We start from the raw sequence: 21,610 nt of genomic DNA on the forward strand, positions 1-21,610 counted from the left end.
CGGAAAGAACATTGACCTACCGGCCTATAAAAAATATCGGTTGCACATTGTAAATATAAGTATACTGCCAGTTTTAGACCTGTATATTTAAGTGGTGGTTGGTTATTAGATATTGTGTACATCAACGAGCTAGCGTCCTGCTTATCCCCCTTAGAGCAATAATTGAAAGGAGAACGTTGCACGTTGGCGCTTAGCGATAACCACTTTGCTAACAACGATAACTATTTGTGACAGTAAAAGATGTTATATGGGTCCGTCGTTCAGTTTCGTCACAATATCGAATTTGCCCCAAACTTCCTGTTTTCTCATTTCTGAAAACGCTAGCGACCTAATAGTGGTAGGGCCAAAATTACATGGTGGAATTAAACTTTGCAGTTTCTGTTGGTAGCTCCGAGCGTCGATTACGTCAGCATTTCCCGCTCACACGTGTCCGGTCACCGCTAAGACCAATCTCGTCATTCAGATTTCTCTTCATCATTGCCAGCAACTGTTTTTGAAGAATGCTGACGTCCAGAAATAGAACACCAGTTGCGTTAAAAATTGCTTTTTAACGCAACTGGTGTGCAATTTCATGACATCGGAAATCTTGTTATTCCATTCACCCCGCCGCCTCTGAGTTCAATCGGACTTCTTCTTTGTGCCACCTATGCTTGCTGCACACAGTCAAAGAGAGAGACTGGACGTAATGAAAGCTCAAAAAGTGGTAAGACTCTTTCACGTAGTGAAAGTAAAATTATGCTCTAGAACCATTTTAAAATTTACCGAAAATTGCGAAAAGAATGTAATATAAAATAAAAATATCGTCATTCGATATCGAAATGTCGTTATGGAGATATCGATATCAGTGGGAAATTTGTCTGAGGCAAATCGATGTACAATTTGTTCACGTATCGACATATCGATATTTTGTCAAAAGCACTAGTCACAATATAAGGGCAGGCGGTGCAGGTGATGTTTGTGCCGTTGGCAAAAGCACTCGCTTCTGTTGTCTGCTGCCACAGCCCATTAACACCATCTTTCACCGCATAGTCCTAACGGACACCTTCGTCATCCGTGCCACTTCGATTTCTGGGCTATTTGACGCAGTGTTACTTCTCTGTTAGCCGGCCGGAGCGGCCGAGCGGTTCTAGGCGCTACAGTCTGGAACCGCGCGACCGCTACGGTCGCAGGTTCGAATCCTGCCTCGGGCATGGATGTGTGTGATGTACTTAGGTTAGTTAGGTTTAAGTAGGTCTAAGTTCTAGGGGACTGATGACCTCGGCAGTTCAGTCCCATAGTGCTCAGAGCCATTTGAACTTCTCTGTTAGCGCTGACAACTCTCGATCGTTAAGTGAAGGCCGTCGGCCACTGCGTTGTCTGTGGCCAAAGGTAATGCCTAAAATGTGGTATTATCAGCATGTTGTTGACACTGTGAATCTCGGAACATTGAATTCCCTAACCATTTCCGGAATGGAATGACCCATGCGTCTAGCTCTACATTCCATTCCGCATTCAAAGTCTGTTAATTCCCGCCGTGCCGCCATCATCACATCGGAAACCTTTTCGCATGGATCACCTGAGTACAAATGAAAACTCCGCGAATGCAGTGTCCTGTTGTACCTTGCGTATGCGATAGTACCGCCATATTTATACGTGCATATAGCTATCCCATCACTTCACCACGGTGTACTGTTGACAACGGGGAGTACCGTGACTGAAACTAAATAGTTTGTTACCCGCTTCCATATAGGAGATAGTTAACACACGCCTGTACGATGGCGCTCGACTCTCACGTTCGCCGGTTCGAATCCCGATGGTAATGAAATTTTCACCTTCTGTGTTTGTCCAGCAAGGGCAGGATAGGTGGTAGTATGAAGATCCGGATCGTGAGTCTTCGCGCCAGCGTCCTGGATTAAATACCAAACCTCTCCGCAGTATCTCATGAAGTGAGGGCTTGTGACTGTTAATGCTGATCCGTCCGTCGGATAGGGGCGTTAAACTCTGCGGCCCTCTTGGCGCTATTTGAGAGCAGTAGACCATGTGCTAGCACCAGATTTCACCATCTCCCTTCTGTCATCATCATCAAAATGCAAAACAGGTGTAACACTACATTATACACGTATCAATTACACTCACATACACTTTACAAATAAATGTAAGAGACAACTCCCACATATCCGAGGGAAAGGGGTTAATGTGCGCGGAGGATGAATACTCTTAACAGGCGGCTGAACCCACCCCATAGTATATCCCAGTCGACAATTGAGAACGACATCTACATTTTTACAAGCTTGCTTCCAAGCATACCGCATACCATCGACATCTCCACTGTTGTGTCGTCCATATTTTCATTGCACAACGGATACAAAGAGAAAAGGGTGTAAGAAATGAAACTAAATGCAATTGCTCTGTAACAAATCACTGGAGACCACGAATCTTTTACATCAAAATACTCAGAAAATGTAGCTGACAAACCCAGCTTTTTTTGTAGAGTTCGGGTCACGCCTTATAAAAGAGAATTCCTTAAATATTTCAGTGGATAACAAATACTAAAACTATCGATCATAGACTCGGCTATGCATCTGAGAGCACGACAGCTTGCGTATGGTCATTCTCCAAGATGCTGTTTCAGTATTTTCTGTGATTAGAGGGATAGACGAGATTAACAGCTTACGACATGTTCAAAGAGTAAACAAACAGCATACTACGTCCTACCACACACATTCCCGTTATAATCACAGTGGCAAAAGTAGAGATATTCTAAGTTACATGGGTGCATATAAGAAGAGACTTTCTTCCTGCTCACAGTTAGCGCATAAAATAAAAATAAAAGGAGCAAAATGATAACTGTTACATCATGTACCCTCTATCTCCTACAATTTGACAGCTTAAGAATATAACGTCGTCGTCACGAACGACGACGATTACGACTGAGATTGATCCATTCAGCATTCTGACAAGTGTCGTGTTCAGAGCTGATAATCATTGTTATTGTAAAGGAAATTAGTAACAATATTGCGGAAGAAAACAGTTATCGATATCTTGCTATTCGGTATCCCAAAATAACAAAGCTTTCCCCTTTTTTGAAAACACAGCTGGAGAAAAGTATTACAACGTAATAAATTCCGAAACTTCTTGAAATATATGCCATAAACAACGACAAACAATGAAGTAATAGTATTTCAGGCACAGCAAACTAAATTACTCCGTAAAATGTGTGTTTAGAATCCCCCCCCCCCCCCCCCCCCCCCGCCGTACGTAAAGAGCTCAAAATCGATAGTCATTTGATATGCCTTTGGCATGTTACGTGACAGGTTGTTTGGAGTCCACAGTCCACTGGTCTTGACTCCTCGAGGGCACGAATGGCGTACTTACTGGGTGACTTCACCTCGCACTTTTTTGTAGGCGCCCTGACAGGGCAGTTTGCAGGTGGTGTTTGCTGCATTGTGAAAGAAGCTTTCATATCCAAGGCAGCTTAATATTAAACGTAGCTTTGTTCGTATACAGCGGTTCAAAGTGTGCGCTAAAGCAATGGCACAGACTTGAGGCCTTAAACTTTCCAGGCATAGAGACGAAGCAAAGGCCGAAACAATCGCTATTTTCGATAGTCTAGATTTAGCTTCTCACTCTTCCGTACATGAAGTCTATGACCCGCACAAATGTGACGGTGTTTGACCCGAAAGTGTTTAGATTCAATGTTGGTTATGGAACAGTCGTCACAGGTAGAATTTCGCCAGCGAGTAGAGGCTTTTATGCGGTATGCTGTGCCTCAATTCCGGCATTAAATCAGAAATCCCTGCAGTGTCTCTTGAAATGAGCGCGTGTGAGACTGTTGATGGTAATCCGCTTGTCGGTTGGACAGGTTATGCTCGACATCCGTCTCGGTACGTTTTGATTATAGGTTACTCACCGCTAGCCGACCGCTGTGGCCGAGCGGTTCTAGGCGTTTCAGTCTGGAACTGCGCGACCGCTACGGTCGGAAGTTCGAATCCTGCCTCGGGCATGGATGTGTATGATGTCCTTAGGTTAGTTAGGTTTAAGTAGTTCTAAATTGTAAGGGGACTGATGACTTCAGATGTTAAGTCCCGTAGTGCTCAGAACCATTAGAAACATTTTGAACACACCGCTAGGTTAGTATAGGCTGGTATCCAAGTCGCGCCTCAGTTGCACGATTTGCCACCGTTTAAAAAACTTTCGCTCTCTTTCACTTACCACCACACGCAGACAGTTGGGGTACACATATTCCGTCCCGGAAGGGTGAACGGGATGGTGATACGAAGGGCAAGCAGCCACCCCTTAAATTAACCACACCATATCCGCGAATAACCGTCAATGCCACCCTTCCCCGGTACAGGACAAACGCACTAGAAAGAAAAAGACTGAACGTTTTATATGTTGGCGATAAGTCAGTGGACATATTGATGAAATCTTCCACATAGTGCACCTCTGATAATAAGTAGAGCTGTGAGGTATATCCATGATGCGGCTCCAACACATCTGACGAGAGAAACTTCCCATCACACCCCCTCAGGATTAATGGTAACCGGGCCCAGCAGACAGTCCGTCAAAAACTGAAGACGGATCAAGCATTAAAACAGGAAAAAGGAGTACTTAACTGTGGAAAAAAGCAAAATAGAAACATGAACGATTGAAGAACAAGAAGAGCAATATAGAGCAGTCTGAAAGAGCAACAGCTTGTCACGCTGTTGGACTGCCATGCTGGCGAGCCATGTTCAAATCCCCCATGTACCAAATGTTTTTTTTTTATTTTTTTAGTTTTGCTTTTTTTTTCGCTGTTAGCTGTATTCAAATTTGTGTCTGTGTCGTGATGTAACTTCCGTTTGCAATAGCGAGGTGTAAGGTGAGGACCTATAATGACAGTTGATTCTGCACGGCTACTCTATTAGCAGTCGAAAGCCAGTGGCTTTCGAATGAGAACCGCAGACCTTTGATGACAAGGCGACAAGTCAACCGAATCTTCCATAGGAAAACACGTCTCTCGTGTGTCATACATGGCATTGGTGACAGTACGTGTCTCATATGATAGGAATTTCTTATCAACGCTGTAACTTTCCCGTGTAAAAATAATAAAAATGGTTTTTTTTTTTTTGTTAATATATTAACTCATGAAAATTGATAAATTTTGACCTAAGCAGCGCCACGCCATGGCCCTGTGATATCAATCTGAAAAATTCTTACGTCATGATGGTGTCGCCGGATAACGCTGTCTATATATCTGCTAGTGAATGCCACAGCTTAGTGCAATGCTGCCCTATCTGCTAATACTGGACAACATTTGTCTGAGATCTGAATTATTAGAAAAACTGACTTCGCTTATTGACACAGCTGCACAGCTGGTCGTCTGATTACTAAAGAACACATGATTATGATCTGAGAAAATTTCTGAAATATTTAAATTTAAATAAATGACTGGATCGGGACTGGCAATAACTTAAGGCTAAATTATTCCTTCCTTTTTTGTAGACTGGTAAAAATTATATTCTGAAAATCCTTTACATTATTGATAAATATATACCCTCCATTATATGAATATTAATTTTCGAGCACCGTGAAAAGTCATAGGGAATACTGCAGACGACCGAGCGAGGTGGTGCAGTGGTTAGCACACTGGACTCGCATTCGGGAGGACGACGGTTCAATCCCGTCTCCGGCCATCCTGATTTAGGTTTTCCGTGATTTCCCTAAATCGCTTCAGGCAAATGCCGGGATGGTTCCTTTGAAAGGCCACGGCCGATTTCCTTCCCAATCCTTCCCTAACCCGAGCTTGCGCTCCGTCTCTAATGACCTCGTTGTCGACGGGACGTTAAACACTAACCACCACCACCACCACCACCACCACCACCACCACCACTGCAGACGATATTAAGATCAGCACGAGATCGCACTTAAATGTTTTCCGAGAAAAATTTTCACAAATTGTTCCATCTTTAAGTAAAATGGCACATCACACAGTGAACCGCATCTTGCCTCTTCAGAGCCAGCCGGGGTGGCCGAGCGGTTCTAGGTGCTACAGTCTGGAACCGCGCGACCACTACGGTCGCAGGTTCGAATCCTGCCTCGGGCATGGATGTGTGTGATCTCCTTAGGTTGGTTGGGTATGAGTAGTTCTAAGTTCTAGGGGACTGATGACCTCAGAAGTTAAGTCCCATGGTGCTCAGAGCCATTTGAACCATTTGCCTCTTCAGAAACCGATCGATGACTCCTCCACATGATCATAAGATTAATATGAGTTTTTCATCCGAGGCAAATTCCCAACAAATTGTTCCCTTTTAAACAAGATCACGCTTCATACACGAATTCACGAGTTTTGTCGCTGGAGCTGTAAACTCCTATTGAGCTCTCTTAAAAGTTTGGTGCCGGCCCGCTCAGGGCGTCCTTGTGATTATGTTGTCCACCATTGATTATCAATAGTAAGTGAGATTTGCATTTAGTTTCAACAACTTGACAGTGCAAGAAACGTCAGCAGCACGGCTGGAGATGTATCTTAGCAATCGTACCGAACTCTAAATAATATAGCTAAGATACACTTTTTGGCAACGGCCTTGCCGCAGTGGATACACCGGTTCCCGTGAGATCACCGAAGTTAAGCGCTGTTGGGCGTGGCCGGCTCTTGGATGGGTGACCATCCAGCCGCCATGCGCTGTTGCCATTTTTCGGGGTGCACTCAGCCTCGTGATGCCAATTGAGGAGCTACTCGACCGATTAGTAGCGGCTTCGGTCAAGAAAACCATCTTAACGACCGGGAGAGCGGTGTGCTGACCCCACGCCCCTCCTATCCGCATCCTCCTCCTCGGAGGATGACACGGCGGTCGGATGGTCCCGGTAGGCCATTCGTGGCCCGACGACGGAGTTAGTTAGTTAGTTAAGATACACTTTTTAGCGCCAAGCCTCGTAGGTGAATCCCCGCTGTCTCAGTAGACTCCATCACAACACGGCTTTCTACTCATCCCACCTGTCTCCCTGTCTCAGACCACATGTCGCATTGCGTTCCGTTTACGCATTTGCTAGCTTACAGCGACGTGTGTCTTTCTATACTGCACATTAAAACGTTCAAATGTGTGTGAAATCTTATGGGACTTAACTGCTAAGGTCATCAGTCCCTAAGCTTACACACTACTTAACCTAAATTATCCTAAGGACAAGCGCGCGCACACACACACACACACACACACACACACACACACATACACACACATGCCCGAGGGAGGACTCGACCCTCCGCCGGGACCAGCCGCACAGTCCACGACTGCAGTGCCTTAGACCGCTCGGCTAATCCTGCACGGCCCATGGAAACGTAACCACAAAATATAACAGCATGTAGGCGCAGATATGGCATAAAGGCCACAACGTTCTTACATAATGGTGTCCACGTTCGGCTGCCTCCAACGGCAGGTACCAATAACTGTTGGTGAAATTAATTGGGTCGCAGCCTCAATATAAAATGATCAGCCCGTGAGACACCGAGAATACGAAAGCCCACTTTACACCGAAACGAATATAAACGAATGTGCAGCATCAAATGAGAATTCTGTCTGGTGCAAACGCTAGTTGCATGTGAGCAAACGGCATTAGAGTTCAGTTCGCATTCGCTTATGTTCGCTCATGTTCTGCTGGTCGTCCTTCTCTTAACGGCCTATCAAAAGACGTTCGCATCATCTTCGCTTTGGCGCTAATAATACAAAAAGCTTTCATCTGCTGTCTTGTATACTTTTGTTGTTGATGTGAGTTGCGTGAGCAGTGGAGTGGTCCAATGTAAAGTTTATATGTGAAGAATATAGGTGTATTATATTTGACCACCTTCTTCTGTGCGGATGCACAAACAGTGCCCGAACTCTTACGGGAATCGGCAACAAGCCGTGAGTAATGAGTATAATGGGCAGGGACACTATGAATATAGTGCGGGACAATAAGTTGTAAATGTGGATCTGACGGGAGGCGTGTCAGAGGTGAGTCCCTGCGGTCGCACTATCCTGTGTCCTCGGTGGCTCAGATGCGTTGTTGGGCCAGAGGGCTGCGTGCATTCTGTAATAAAAAAAACTCAGTCAAGGAATCAAAGATCAACTTGAGTGGATGTCTTGTGACGTCCGCCCAGACCAAACGCAACGAACTATATCCAACAAAAAAAAGAAAAAAATGGATAGAGCGTCTGCCATCTAAGTACGAGATCCCGGGTTCGAGTCCCGGTCGGGGCACACACTTTAACCTGTCCCCGCTGACTTACATCAACGCCTTTATGCAGCTAGGGGTATTCATTTCATTGTAAAGAATATAGGTATCACACGTGCTTCTGGGATACAACAAACCACAGCACAAATGCCAACGATCTTGCCTCGTGGAATTCTCCGGTTCCCGTCAGATCACGGAATTTAAGCAATGCTGGGCGTGGCCGGTACTTAAATGGTTAACTGCTCATGTACATGACGCGCTTCTGGCACTTGAACAGTGCTGATCACAACTTCAGACGTTGAAAAAAAGACCGCGAACCGGTCGAATTCGCGCGTAAATATGAAACCCACTGATCGCGTTCGCTTCGACGCATTTCACGTCCCTCGATGCCCTGCGCAAGCGCGCTCAAGTAGGACGAATCAACCGTTGGCGACTCTGTGATACTTTCACACGGTCACCGGGCAGCGTTCGCAGCAGTTCCGTCTTACAGGACCACGCATAACGCCCCCAAGTGGTATTCAGTCGCGCGGTGGGTTGTGGCCACAACGTTTCGGATCACCAGTGTTAGTGACCACGGGATATCTAAGGTAGTGATAACTAGGGATTGAAGTGTATTTATAGTGTCACTATATACAGCCGGTTGTTGAAACTTTCTTGGTAAAATTCCTCGGGATGGTTTCCGTTGTCGTCAAGAGTCTGTCAGTTCAGTTCTTTCAACATCTCTGCGACAGTCTCCCACGGGTCAAACAACCCTGTGACCATTCGTGCTGCCGTACTCTGTATACGTTCAGTGTCCCCCGTCAGTCCTATTTGATACGGTTCCCACACACTCGAGCAATATTCCAGGACGGGTCGCACGAGTGGTTCGTAAGCAGTCTCCTTTGTAGGCTGACAGCATTTCCCTAATATTTTACACTACTGGCCATTAAAATTGCTACACCACGAAGATGACGTGCTACAGATGCGAAATGCAACCGACAGGAAGAAGATGCTGTGATATACAAATGACTAGCTTTTCAGAGCATTCACACAAGGATGGCGCCGGTGGCGACACCTACAACGTGCTGACATGAGGAAAGTTTCCAACCGATTTCTCGTACACAAACAGCAGTTGACCGGCGTTGCCTGGTTGAAACGTTGTGATGCCTCGTGTAAGGAGGACAAATGCGTACCATCACGTTTCCGGCATTGATAAAGGTCGGATTGTAACCTATCGCGACTGCGGTTTATCGTATCGCGACATTGCTGCTCGCGTTGGTCGAGATCCAATGGAATCGGTGGGTTCAGGAGGGTAATACGGAACGCCGTGCTGGATCCCAACGGCCTCGTATCACTAGCAGTCGAGATGACAGGCATCCTCTCCTTATGGCTGTAACGGATCGTGCAGCCACGTCTCGACCCCTGAGTCAACAGATGGGGACTGTCGCAAGACAACAACAATCTGCACGAATAGTTCGACGACGTTTGCAGCAGCATGGACTATCATCTCGGATACCATGCCTGCGGTTTCCCTTGACGCTGCATCACAGACAGGAGCGCCTGCGATGGTGTATTCATCGACGAACCTGGATGCACGAATGGCAAAAGTTCACTTTTTCGGATGAATCAAGGTCCTGTTTACAGCATCATGATGGTCGCATCCGTGTTTGGCGACATCGCGGTGAACGCACATTGGAAGCGTGTATTCGTCATCGCCATACTGGCGTATCACCCGGCGTAATGGTACGGGGTGCCATTGGTTACATGTCTCGGTCACCTCTTGTTCGCATTGACGGCACTTTGAACAGTGGACGTTACACTTCAGATGTGTTACGACCGTGGCTCTACCCTTCATTCGATCCCTGCGAAACCCTACATTTCAGCAGGATAATGAACGACAGCATGTTGCAGGTCCTATACGGGCCTTTCTGGATACAGAAAATGTACGACTGCTGCCCTGGCCAGCACATTCTCCAGATCTCTCACCAATGGAAAATGTCTGGTCAATGGTGGCCGAGCAACTGGCTCGTCACAATACGCCAGTCACTGCTCTTGATGAACTGTGGTATCGTGTTGAAGCTGCATGGGCAGCTGTACCTGTACACGCCATCCAAGCTCTGTTTGACTCAATGCCCAGGCGTATCAAGGCCGTTATTACGGCCAGAGGTGGTTGTTCTGGGTACTGATTTCTCAGGATCTATGCACCCAAAATTGCGTGAAAATGTAATCACATGTTATTTCTAGTATAATATATTTGTCCAATGAATACCCGTTTATCCTCTGCATTTCTTCTTGGTGTAGCAATTTTAATGGCCAGTAGTGTAGCAATAAACAGAAGACTGCTACCTGCTTTACTCACGATAAAGCCTTTGCGATAGTTCCATTTCGTATCCCAACAGAGTGTTACACCCGGGTATTTGTACGACTTGAACGATTCCCACTGTGACTGACTGATATTTTATTAATAAAATACTTTTTTCGTTTTGTAAAGTGCATAATCACACATTTATGCATTTAAAGCACGTTACCAGTCTTTCCACCTTTTCCAGATCCTATGGAGATCTGATTGAATATTTATGAAGAATCTTTCGGACAGTATTTCAGTGTTGATAACTGCATATTTGCAAAAGGTCTAACATTACTATTATCATCATCATCATCCACATCCACATGGTCGTTTATATACAACGCATTTCCCTAGGGAACAGTTGAAGTTACTTCTACATTTTTCAATTACTCTCTATCCAAGCTGCGTTTTCCCTACCGATAAATCTTCAATCCAGTCACAAATTTCGCCTGATATCCCAGACCATCATATTTACGATAATTGGCGTGGGCGTGGTACTGAGTTATTTGCTTTTTGGAAATCCTAAAATACTGCCACTATCTGATTACCTTGATCCATGACTTCCAGGATGTCATGTGGGACAAGTGCGAGTTGGGTTTCACATTACATTTTTTTTTCTAATTCCATGCTGGTTGGTATGGAGGACATCATTCTGTTCGAGATACATCGTTATGATTGAGCTTGTAATATGTTCCCAGATTCTACAACAAATGGATGTGAAAGGTATTTGACGGTAGCTTTGTGGGGCACTTCTGCTACCCTTCTTATAGATGTGTGTGACCTGCGCTTTCGTCCAACTACTGGGCACGGTTTCTTGGTTGCAGGACATAAGATAGATTATAGTTACGAGTTGCTAACTCAGCCGGTAGTTCACTATAGAATCTGATAGCGGTTCTATCGGGTTCTGGAAGTTTGTTAATTTTAACGATATCAGCTCTTTCTCAACACCATCGACACAAAGGTGTATTTCACTCGTCGTTTCAGTGGTACGAGTATTAAAATGGGACAGTTCCCCTGGGTTTTCCTTTGTACAAGACCATTTGAAAACAGTGTTACGCATTTCTGCTTTGCTATCCCCAATTTCAGTTCCTGTCTTGTCCGTGGGTGACTGAACACTCGCTTTGGGGCTACTAAGAGCCTTTACATATGACCATAATTTCTGTGGATTTTGTGAAAGATATTTAGACAATATTCTGCTACGATAGTCATTGAAGGTTTCACATACCGCTATCTCGACTGCCAAACGCATTTTATTCAGCATCTCTCTATTTATAGCCCTCTGCTTTGTTCGATACCTATTATCGGACAGTCTCTGTTTTTTCTGAAGTTTCGTTACACGGAGGATTTCTTATACTGGGTACACAGGTATTCAGTTTTCAGTTAACTGTTCTTTAAGACTTGAGCCATAGTTCCTCTGTACGCTACTGCCCTGAGCTGAAAGTTTCAAGTTAGTCATTGAGATATGGTATTACTGTTTCTTTGTCTGATTTGTCAGTGTGCGCGAAAGAGAGGAAAACCTTGCCAGTGAGGCGGCTCATCCTGTACCTCGGATTCTCCCATCGAGTCATGCAGTACGACTTTATTTTGTATAACACAAATGCCGAAGGCAACGAAACATGATTGGTGAAAAATTAGTAAAGTACCCAAAGGTCCTACTGGAGATGTGAGAAAGACGACAAATTCATTAGAAGCTGGCATCAGGCGTAACCGATGTGAATAACCACAAGTTTTATAATTGTTTTTAATAAAAAGTTAAAACGGAATAAATTTCCGTGAAAGTAAACATTTGTGATTATATGCGTCTGTGTATGTGTATATGTTGATTAAAATTAAAAATATACGAATGGCTGATCATTCTCGTTACTTACATCCTTGATATCAGTAATTACATAGTTGATTTGTCACTTTTGTATAAAAGATTTCTAACGATAAACAAAAACTGTTTACGCGGGGTCATGTTATCCGCCATGTAACAAACTATATAGCAGATTCTATCAAATAGTTTGTGGTAGATTACTCATGTTTTATTGACATTATCTTTCTTGTATGTGCTTTAATATAATCCTTGAAGTGCTTGGCATATATCACTGCAGACATTAGAAACTGTCTGGTATATAGCAGTAATTGGAAGTGAGCAATGCCTCCGTTTACTAATAACCAAAGGTTAAGTGCTAGCCTTTCTTCAGGCAACGCTGGTAGTCAGTAATTAGTGCTCTACTATAAAATTCCTTACTCAGTAGTAATGTCAACCGACGTATCTGCAAAGTTTTGGATTAATGCTTAATTTTCAGGAAAGATGGATTTGCAATTCAGTTTTAAGTGCTCTGCCCCCCCGCCAAAGCAACTGAAACACGGAAATTCATCCTTTTCAACCCAATTTTGTTTACTACTTCAAAAGGCATGCTTCCATCACCGAAAGTAATCCTCTCTGAATATCAAAGCTTTACATCGTGGCTCTGTTCTGGTGTATAGTATTGTATCCTGTGAGCTGGTTATTAGCGCCAAAAAAACAGGTTATGTTAGCTAACTCGTGTTCTCTTCCGTTCTCTGTAATGTAAACGCTTGTTCATAGATGCAAACAAATGGCAGTGAACGCTGGCGAACTGTCTGCGAACGCGTGTTCAGTACCGTTCACTTCCATTTGTTGCTCTGTAAATGTGGCTTAAGACTCTTTCATAGGATCGGCTAAATACGAGACTATCGCCGTCCGAGCAACAGTCACAGTTAAGTACAGTAAATAATTTTAGACAACCATCTCTTCCATTTGTATCTACTCCTCACAAAGATTACGGTGCATATTGGAAATACAGCGAAATATCAGTTGACGATGAAGCGTAAGCCTCAGTATCATCCTTAGAAACCCAGAGTTTTTCGTGGAAGCTAGTTACGGCAACAGAGAAGTACGTGCCCTCCAGTCTTCTGCTGAACACATTTATCCTTCCCACCCTAAAACTAAGTGCAGTGAGCTTCCCTCAGCACTTTACGGTGCGAACACTGAGTCTATCCAATTTCCGCCGTACAAAGAACAACTCCATCCTCTTCCTTTGTGTTGATTACTCACTTACTCACTATGGTCTCTAGAGCTGCAGATTGCACTCGCCATCCATCCTCGAGCCGCCCACATTTACCTCGACATCTACATGACTAGTCTGCAGTTAGCACTTAAGTGCTTCGCAGAGAGTTCTTCGAAACACCCTCGACTATATCGTACCATTCAATTTTCGAACAGCGTGTGGGAGAAATGAAACTTTAAATAGTTCTGTACGCCCTCCTATTTCCGATAGTTTATTATAATGAGCATTTCTTCCTACGTACTACACGAAAAAAAATTTAAATTAGTTACAAACTACGGCGTACACACATTTTATTCAACATGAAAACGTCGCTACGGATATTTGGATTTAGGTTACGACATGTTCGATACGCCTGCCATCGTTGGTGATCATATGGTGCACACAAATAGCGACATTCTGCATGACCCGCTGAAGTGTAGGAATATCGATGCAGTCGATGACATCCTGAATGGCTGTTTTCAGCTCAGCAATGGTTTCGGGGGCATTGCTGCACATCTTGTCTTTAATGTAGCCCCAAAAAAAAAGGGAGTCCATGTGTTCAGATTCGGAGAATATGGCTTCCAATCGAGGCACATTTCAGTGGCCTCTGGATATCCGAGCGCCAGAATGGGGGCCTCAAAGTGTTCCTTCAGGACATCAAACACTTCGATGAGGTCGAGCTCCGTCTTGCATGAACCACATCTCGTAGAAAACTGGGTCACTTTGCATAATAGGGATGAAATTAACTTCTAATACCTTCACGTACCTTTCGGTAGTCACCGTGGCATCAAGGAATATGGCACCAATTATTCCATGACTGGACATTGAACACGATACAGTCACTCGTTGAGGGTGAAGAGATTTCTCGATCGCCAGATGCGGTCTGTCAGTCTCCCAAATGTGCCAATTTTGGTTACTGACGAACCCACCCAAATGAAAGTTGCTGAACCAAGCAAGTCGCATGTGCATGCGCATACTAATTCTCATCATGCCCCGCGGCCAAACGTGCAGTTTGAACATGCCTACTCATAATTGCTAAGAGTCCAGTCATGGCAATCAACATATTAAAACACCCGAAATCACTAGTAGATTTTCGTTTTCTATCCGGTACTAACGGCAAAAGTGCAGCCGAAATAAGTACTGCGATGGGGCCGTGTTTAAAGAAGTGCGGTTCAAGCGTTTTCACACGAATGTGCATATAGAAATGTTGGTAAAAAAATGTTATTGCAAATTTTTGCTCTCACGTAAGTCTCAGGGGATGATTTCCACACTTGGTGCGTTTGTACACTTACACACCCGTGCATCTGTTATAGTTTTTTAATTAATTATTCACTTAGACATAAGTACAGTTTATGCTAGGGAACAAAAATTAGGCGATTACTATAGCAAAACCAGTTTTTCACGACACAGTTCAGTCACTATTTATTGGCGTTCACACAATGAAATTAGCAGTGGTGAGACGGTTTACAGTTTTGCTTTAATAATAATTTTACTCAGAGTCCCCAATAGCAGTAATGTAGGCTGCTATAAACGAAAGTTACTCTACCAATTCGAACAGAACCACAAGTCCCACTGTCCTCTTTGTTCTAACAGTTTTGGCGTGAAATCACAGTTCGCCAAATGTTCACTTACGACGATTTATACCTCGTAAATCGTACTCACACAAATAATCATAGCACTTCCAGTTCACCAAATATATGCTTGCGCACTTGCACTATTAAACAATACTCTTTGTCGAAATAAATCGCCGGGAAAAAGAATTCTCAAACGACCATATGGACACCCACCCTCCAAAACGACTGACCAACGACTGACCCCTGGCTAAGATGGCCGCTCGCTTATATAGGCTCGGACGTCTAGCCCCCATTGTTATGCAAGTACCAGTCTCTTCAGTTAAAGTTACAAATTTTGATACATACTTCTCTCGAGAGAAATAAGTACACCATCGGAACCGCGCTAAAAAGTACATCTCATTTATTATTTGCATTAATTTCTAGGATTATTTTATCACCCGTAAATCAAGTTTTAGTTTTTGCAAAATTTCGCCACTAAGAACAAATTTGTTTGTTGACATCTGCGCTGCAAAGTTTTAACAGAGAACTGCATATAGCACCGTTTTTAGACGTAATCTATAGCGATCTACACATTGCGCTGCTCAAAATCTTCATATCTATAATAATTAATTAATTATGGGCGATAAATGTTAATAATAGTTTGCAAACAATGGAAACTACTGCAAGTTAAATGTATAGTGTAACTTAAATAGTTTAAAATATGTGTGATGCCACACAAAATATTATATAGTGCCGTTCTTTAAGTCTTGAATTTTCTATTTAATTTTATAGACAATTTTCCCTCAAACTATGTTTATTGCTCTTTATGGGCTTAATCATTTATGGATCTTAACGTATGACTACGGCACTCTATCCGCTATGACGAAACGTTTTTAATGAGTTCTCGCTCATCCATGTAAGGTGTTATTTACTATGTTTATTAATCTTTCAGTATTCGTGATATTAACCGATTTTGAGGTTACTATAACTTTTGCGTCTCGTGACTTGAAATAAAGATCGATCTTTCAGAAGGTGCATATTGCTGACCGCAATCCACTGCTGCATCGCTCTTTACCCTAAGTTACATAGTTTTCGCGTAATGCGCGAAAAACCAAACAATGCCCCAAGCTGCAGGCCACGTGGCCGCCCGGCCCATCTACTAACGGGGATCTGTACCGTCACAGTACGAACGAATGTTAAAGTATTCGCGTGGTCACTTGCCGTCCAGAAACCAACACTTTAACGCACCATCAGGGCCATGATGTGTTCGCCCTACGTGAAGGCTGCACTGCACCAAGCTTGACTTCCGATTTCTCTGCCGGCTCTACACACAGTCTCTTCGCTCAACTTACCCCCCGCCCCCCCCCCCCCTCCCCCTGAATTACTTTTTGCCCACGCTCCCCAGAGCTACTCTGCGTCTCCGCCTGCGCCAGTAAGAACTAAAGTTCCCCCACCAAAATATGCACAAGTGACTTAAATACAGAAAATGAAACATAATCTGAAAAATAATCTGAAAAATAAACAGAGATACAATATAGACACATGACTTAAATAATAAGTCATTTTCTTCCGATTCTTTTGAGCGCAAAAATAATATTGTCTCATACTAGCTTAGATCTAAATAACTTATCATGGAAGTAGTGCATACGCGCTTATACATATAATAATGGATATAGCTTAAAACGTATGGAATAATAAACTTAGCCTTCTGAACAGACGCGTCTTTTCATGTGCAATCTAGTGATAGCATCAAATCTAGCGGATAATATACCGTTTTCACATTGCAAGTGTTTTTAACAGTGACCAAAGTAACTTTGAATTCAATGAGTTAGAAAATAACTACTAATTTAGACAAATATAATATGATAACGTATGAAGAGCAGTGAGACTTGCCATATTGTGTTCACTTGCTGTGTAGCTGTGAATGATTTGATGGTCTGACATATTTGCGTAAAAAAAGATATAAAACGCAATAGCTGAATAAATAAAATTTGTATAAATGTTTTGTTTCCAGGGATGAGAGTTAAATAGGTATTACACGACACACCTATAGCATACAAGTCTGCACCAGCGCCCCAGCCGCACATATTCAGAGCTGCAGATTTTTTTACGTCATTTACGTGGAGCGTGAAAATTGATATTTTTGTAAAGCTGCTACTTACTGATATTGAAAGGTCTATGAGGTCTAGGTTGGTATTTATTAAGCGATTACTATTATCTTGTGAAGATAGAATGACATTATGTTATGCCGCGTGGTCTCTGGCGCCTTGTCACGGTCCGCCAAGCTCGCCCCGTGCGAGGTTCGAGTCCTCCCTTGGGCATGGGTGTGTGTGTTTGCCTTAGCGTAAGTCGGTTGAAGTTAGATTAAGTAGTGTGTAAGCTTTGGGACCGATGATCTCAGCAGTTTGGTCCCATAGGAACTTACCACAAATTTCCAAAAAAAAACATTGTGTGATGGTCATACGGAATTACGGACTAAAGTGTTAGTGTCATGTCATGCCGGTACAAGCAAATGATGTTTACGTGTCGCAGCATTTTAGACATGGAAGACGCAATTACCTATGCAGCATTTGTTGTGACAATGTTCGCCTTAGTAGTTAGGAGACGGGCAAAACGACGACGTAACGCCATGAGTCGGAATTGGGTTCGATCCTGGTTGGGAAGAAGTTGAGGCGGAAGAACCACAAGAATTTAGGAACTTCCGCAGAAAGGATGAACTGTGTCGATCGTTCATGACGGGATTCACGCAAATGTCACAGTAATGAGCGAAGCTGCATTGATGAGCCAACTTTTGACCGCCTGCGTAATAGCTTGTTTATACGTCTTCGAAACCAAATACATCACTGATTCTGCATATCAGCGACCCGACAGTTTGTTGGTGTGTTTGTGAATATATGTGGCATTAGATGTCTACGCACAGGTAATGTAATTCGCGTAAACAACGGGGCGCTGATTTGCGTACACGGTAATGGCGCCCGATAGCGACTCGGTGAGTTCAGTAGGATTTACATCAGCAGAATTTGGTCGCCGGGACATCAACGTGAGTTCACTATAATGCTCCTCAAACCGCTGCAGCACAGGTCTGACTCCGAGACACGGACAGTTACACTGCTGAAAGATAACACCGCTGTGGGGGAGTACATGAAACATGAAGGGATGCAAGGGGTTCTCTGCTGTCAGCATGTCTTCGATTACTGTCACAGGTCCCATGTAAGAGCAGGAGAACGTTTCTCATAGCATAACACTGCTCCAACCCGCCTGCGTTCGTGGCGCGCTGCTCGTTTCGAACTGCATTTCACCTCGATGACGCCATTTGAGAAGACGACCACGGATCTAGTGTAGCAAAACCGTGATTCACCCGAAGAACCGACACGTTTCCATTGATCGACGGTTGAATCCCGATGGTTCCGTGTCCACTGCAGTCGTAATTGACGACGTCATTGAGTCAACATGTGAACACCAAAGGGGTGGTCTGCTGCGGAGCTCCATTTTCAACAATGTACGGTGAACGGTGTGCTCCAAACATTTCTGCCTGCACGAGCATTGTGCTCTTTCGGCAGAAATGCCACAGATGACTCTCTATCCAGTTCTATAGAGCAGACAAGCCTCCGAACCCCACGTTCTGTGAAGAGTCGTGGACGTCCAACCATTTAGCGCCTAGTGGTAATTTCACTGTCCTCCTAACTCTTTCCGTATATTCTTGCAACAGTAGCACGTGAACATTCGACCAGCTTCGCCATTTTCGAAATACTCGTTCAGAGGCTTTGCGCAATAATAACCTGCCCTCTGTCAGTCACATATCTAAATGGACTCAATAGATTTCCCCATGTGCAGCCCATATTTTTGCTAGTGCGATCTCCCGTCCGTGTCTGCTGCTCTTACATACATTTGTTGCCGCGTCACTTGCCCGAAACGCCACCAGGCGGCATCCAACTTCGCGATGGGTAGTGTGCCTAAGGTTCTGGCTTATCATTGTATTTCAGAATAGTGCGACAGCAAAGATGCAAAACGGCAGTTGCAGTCCTCACTAATCGCGACCGGCATAACTGCTTTGATTCTTGTGGCTATTCTCTCACACTATCCTTCCTGACAAGCTGAAATAATCCAAAAGGTACCATCAAATGAAGCACATGCTGTACTTTCATCAATTAAGGTGATACGCACACGTATTGAAAGTAAAACTATATTTACCTTAATGTAAAACACACAAACACAGAAATAAACATTTGTACATGTATCTCGGTATGGTACAGCGTATCTAGAGGATCACATACACACGTTTCCTTACTGTATGCCTTAATAAGCAAGCTTACACTTCCTCTGTTTCATTTCTACAATAAGAAGTTAATGTTAGATATGAAGCCTCTCTGTGGCATTACAAAAAAGAGAAAATTAATTTGTTTTATTACTGTATTCATAAAAAATACTCGCTGTAAGATGGGTAGTGTATGTCGCACAATAGCTGAAAGAGTCCTCAAGAGCTCACGAATTTCTCTTCTGCAGACCACACATGCCATGCTGGCTCCGAGACCAACCATCCACACCTCGTTCCAGTGTTCCTTATTAAAATCTAACTTCCCTAAGTCGCTCACCAAAGAGGCAACCCCCGCGCATGCATTACTGTCTAGGCCAGTATTCAAAACTCCAGACTTCAGGCGGCAGATAGCTCCCCAGAAGAATGGAAGAGAAAACTGGCACACTATTAGACGACTACCAATTTGGCTTTAGGGTAGGTAAAGGCACTAGAGAGACTTCTGATATTGCAGCTGATAATGGAAGCAAGATTGAAGAAAAATAAAGACAAATTCATAGGATTTGTCGGCCTGGAAAATGCGTTCGACAGTGTCAAGCGGTGCAATATGTTCTAAATTCTGAGAAAAATATGGGAAAGCAATAGGAAAAGACCCCCCCCCTGCAGGTCCGAGGATTAGAATAGGCCCGCGGTATTCCTGCCTGTCGTACGAGGCGACTAAAAGGAGTTTCAACCGTTTCGGCCTTCCATTTGATGGTCCCCCTTGGGGTTTGACCTCCATTTTTCAAAATTCTACAGAAGTACGAGCCTTTTGGGGAAGGACACCTTACATGCTGTACCACTGGTCCTAAGTGCACTAAGACCTTGGCACTCAGCATTGCACTGGCGTTGTAAGCATACCCACTATTCCTCAAATTGGGCCTCAACGCCTGATGGGTTGTCCAAGTTACGCCCATAGTGCATCTCCATCTGCACCAGCGATCATGATGGACTTTCCATGGCACCAGAAATCCAGCACGGTAGCCAGCCCGTTGTGGTGGGGTCGTCATGTACCCCCTAGGTTGTAGCCCCCTGACAACACAGGGATCGTACTGCCGATACCTGAGCTGCACCCTCCCCATGTCGGCCAAGGAGTAGATGCCCGTCTCCTTGGGGCATCAGGACTCCCGGCAATGGTCATCCTGCCAGGTGGCCCTTGCTGCGGCTGGGTGGCGCCCGTGGGGAGAGCCCCTGGTCGGAGTGGGTGGTATCGGGGCGGACGTTTCGCAGATGAAACGTCAACATGTATCAGGTCGCTCTGCGGCAGAGTCTTTCAAAAGAAAAGGTACCGTTTCTAGTTCTGGTTCTCCTGCCCTTTCCCCCTTGGCCACTCCATGGGAGGAGGGACAGACCCGCCGGCTTGGGGCGAAGTACTTCCCCCGCTATTTGGTCTGTTCTCGAACCGATGGTGGGACGTTCGCCACCTCCAAGCCCATGTTCTTTGTTCAGCACATTGAGGACGTCTTCGGGGAAATCGAGGCTCTCAGCAAGATGCGTTCAGGGTCCGTTCTTCTCAAGACCACCTCCGCCACACAGTCGGCGGCGCTCCAGGCGTGCGACTGCCTAGGGGACATCCCAGTATCCATTGTCCCACATCTGGCACTAAATAGGACGCAGGGGGTTATTTTTCATCGTGACCTCCTGCTACAATCTGATGAGGAGCTCAGGGCCAACCTGGATCGCCGAGGCGTGCATTTCGCCCGGCGAGTCCAGCGCGGCCCCAAAGACCGTCGCATCGACACCAGGGCCTTTATCCTCGCCTTCGAGGGGGACGTTCTCCCGGAGAAGGTAAAGGTGATGTGCTACCGGTGTGACGTGCGCCCTTACGTCCTGCCTCCTATGCGCTGTTTCAGGTGTTTGCGCTTTGGGCACATGTCATCACGGTGTGAGGCTGAGCCCCTTTGTGGCGATTGTGGACGTCCTCTTCATTAGGAACATACATGCACCCCACCACCTCGGTGCGTTAATTGTCCTGGCGTCCACTCGCCTAGATCCTCAGACTGCCCCGCTTATCAGAAGGAGAAGAAGATACAAGAAATCAAAACTTTGGATTGGCTCTCTTATTCTGAGCCCCGGAAGAAGTATGACTGCCTCCATCCCGTGTCATTGACCACTTCGTTCGCCTCAGCTGTGTCCACTCCTTCTGCGGTATCCTCACCCCTATCCTGTCCCCCCTCCGCCTCTTCCGCCCATCAGGGGGCTCTGCCTCCGCCTCCCAAAT

At 44.8% G+C, this 21,610-nt stretch overlaps 1 protein-coding gene and 1 non-coding gene across 2 annotated transcripts in view; both read left to right on the plus strand.

Moving 5' to 3' along the window:
• Positions 1 to 21,610, plus strand: part of LOC124606040 (rap guanine nucleotide exchange factor 4-like) — a 217,717-nt gene that overhangs the window by 176,570 nt on the left and 19,537 nt on the right. The window lies entirely within an intron of this gene.
• Positions 5,582 to 5,654, plus strand: Trnaa-cgc. Its single transcript has one exon. It is a non-coding gene; the product is annotated as a tRNA-Ala (tRNA).

Source organism: Schistocerca americana, chromosome 3 (assembly GCF_021461395.2).
Source record: "Schistocerca americana isolate TAMUIC-IGC-003095 chromosome 3, iqSchAmer2.1, whole genome shotgun sequence".
Classification (NCBI taxonomy): Eukaryota; Metazoa; Arthropoda; class Insecta; order Orthoptera; family Acrididae; genus Schistocerca; species Schistocerca americana.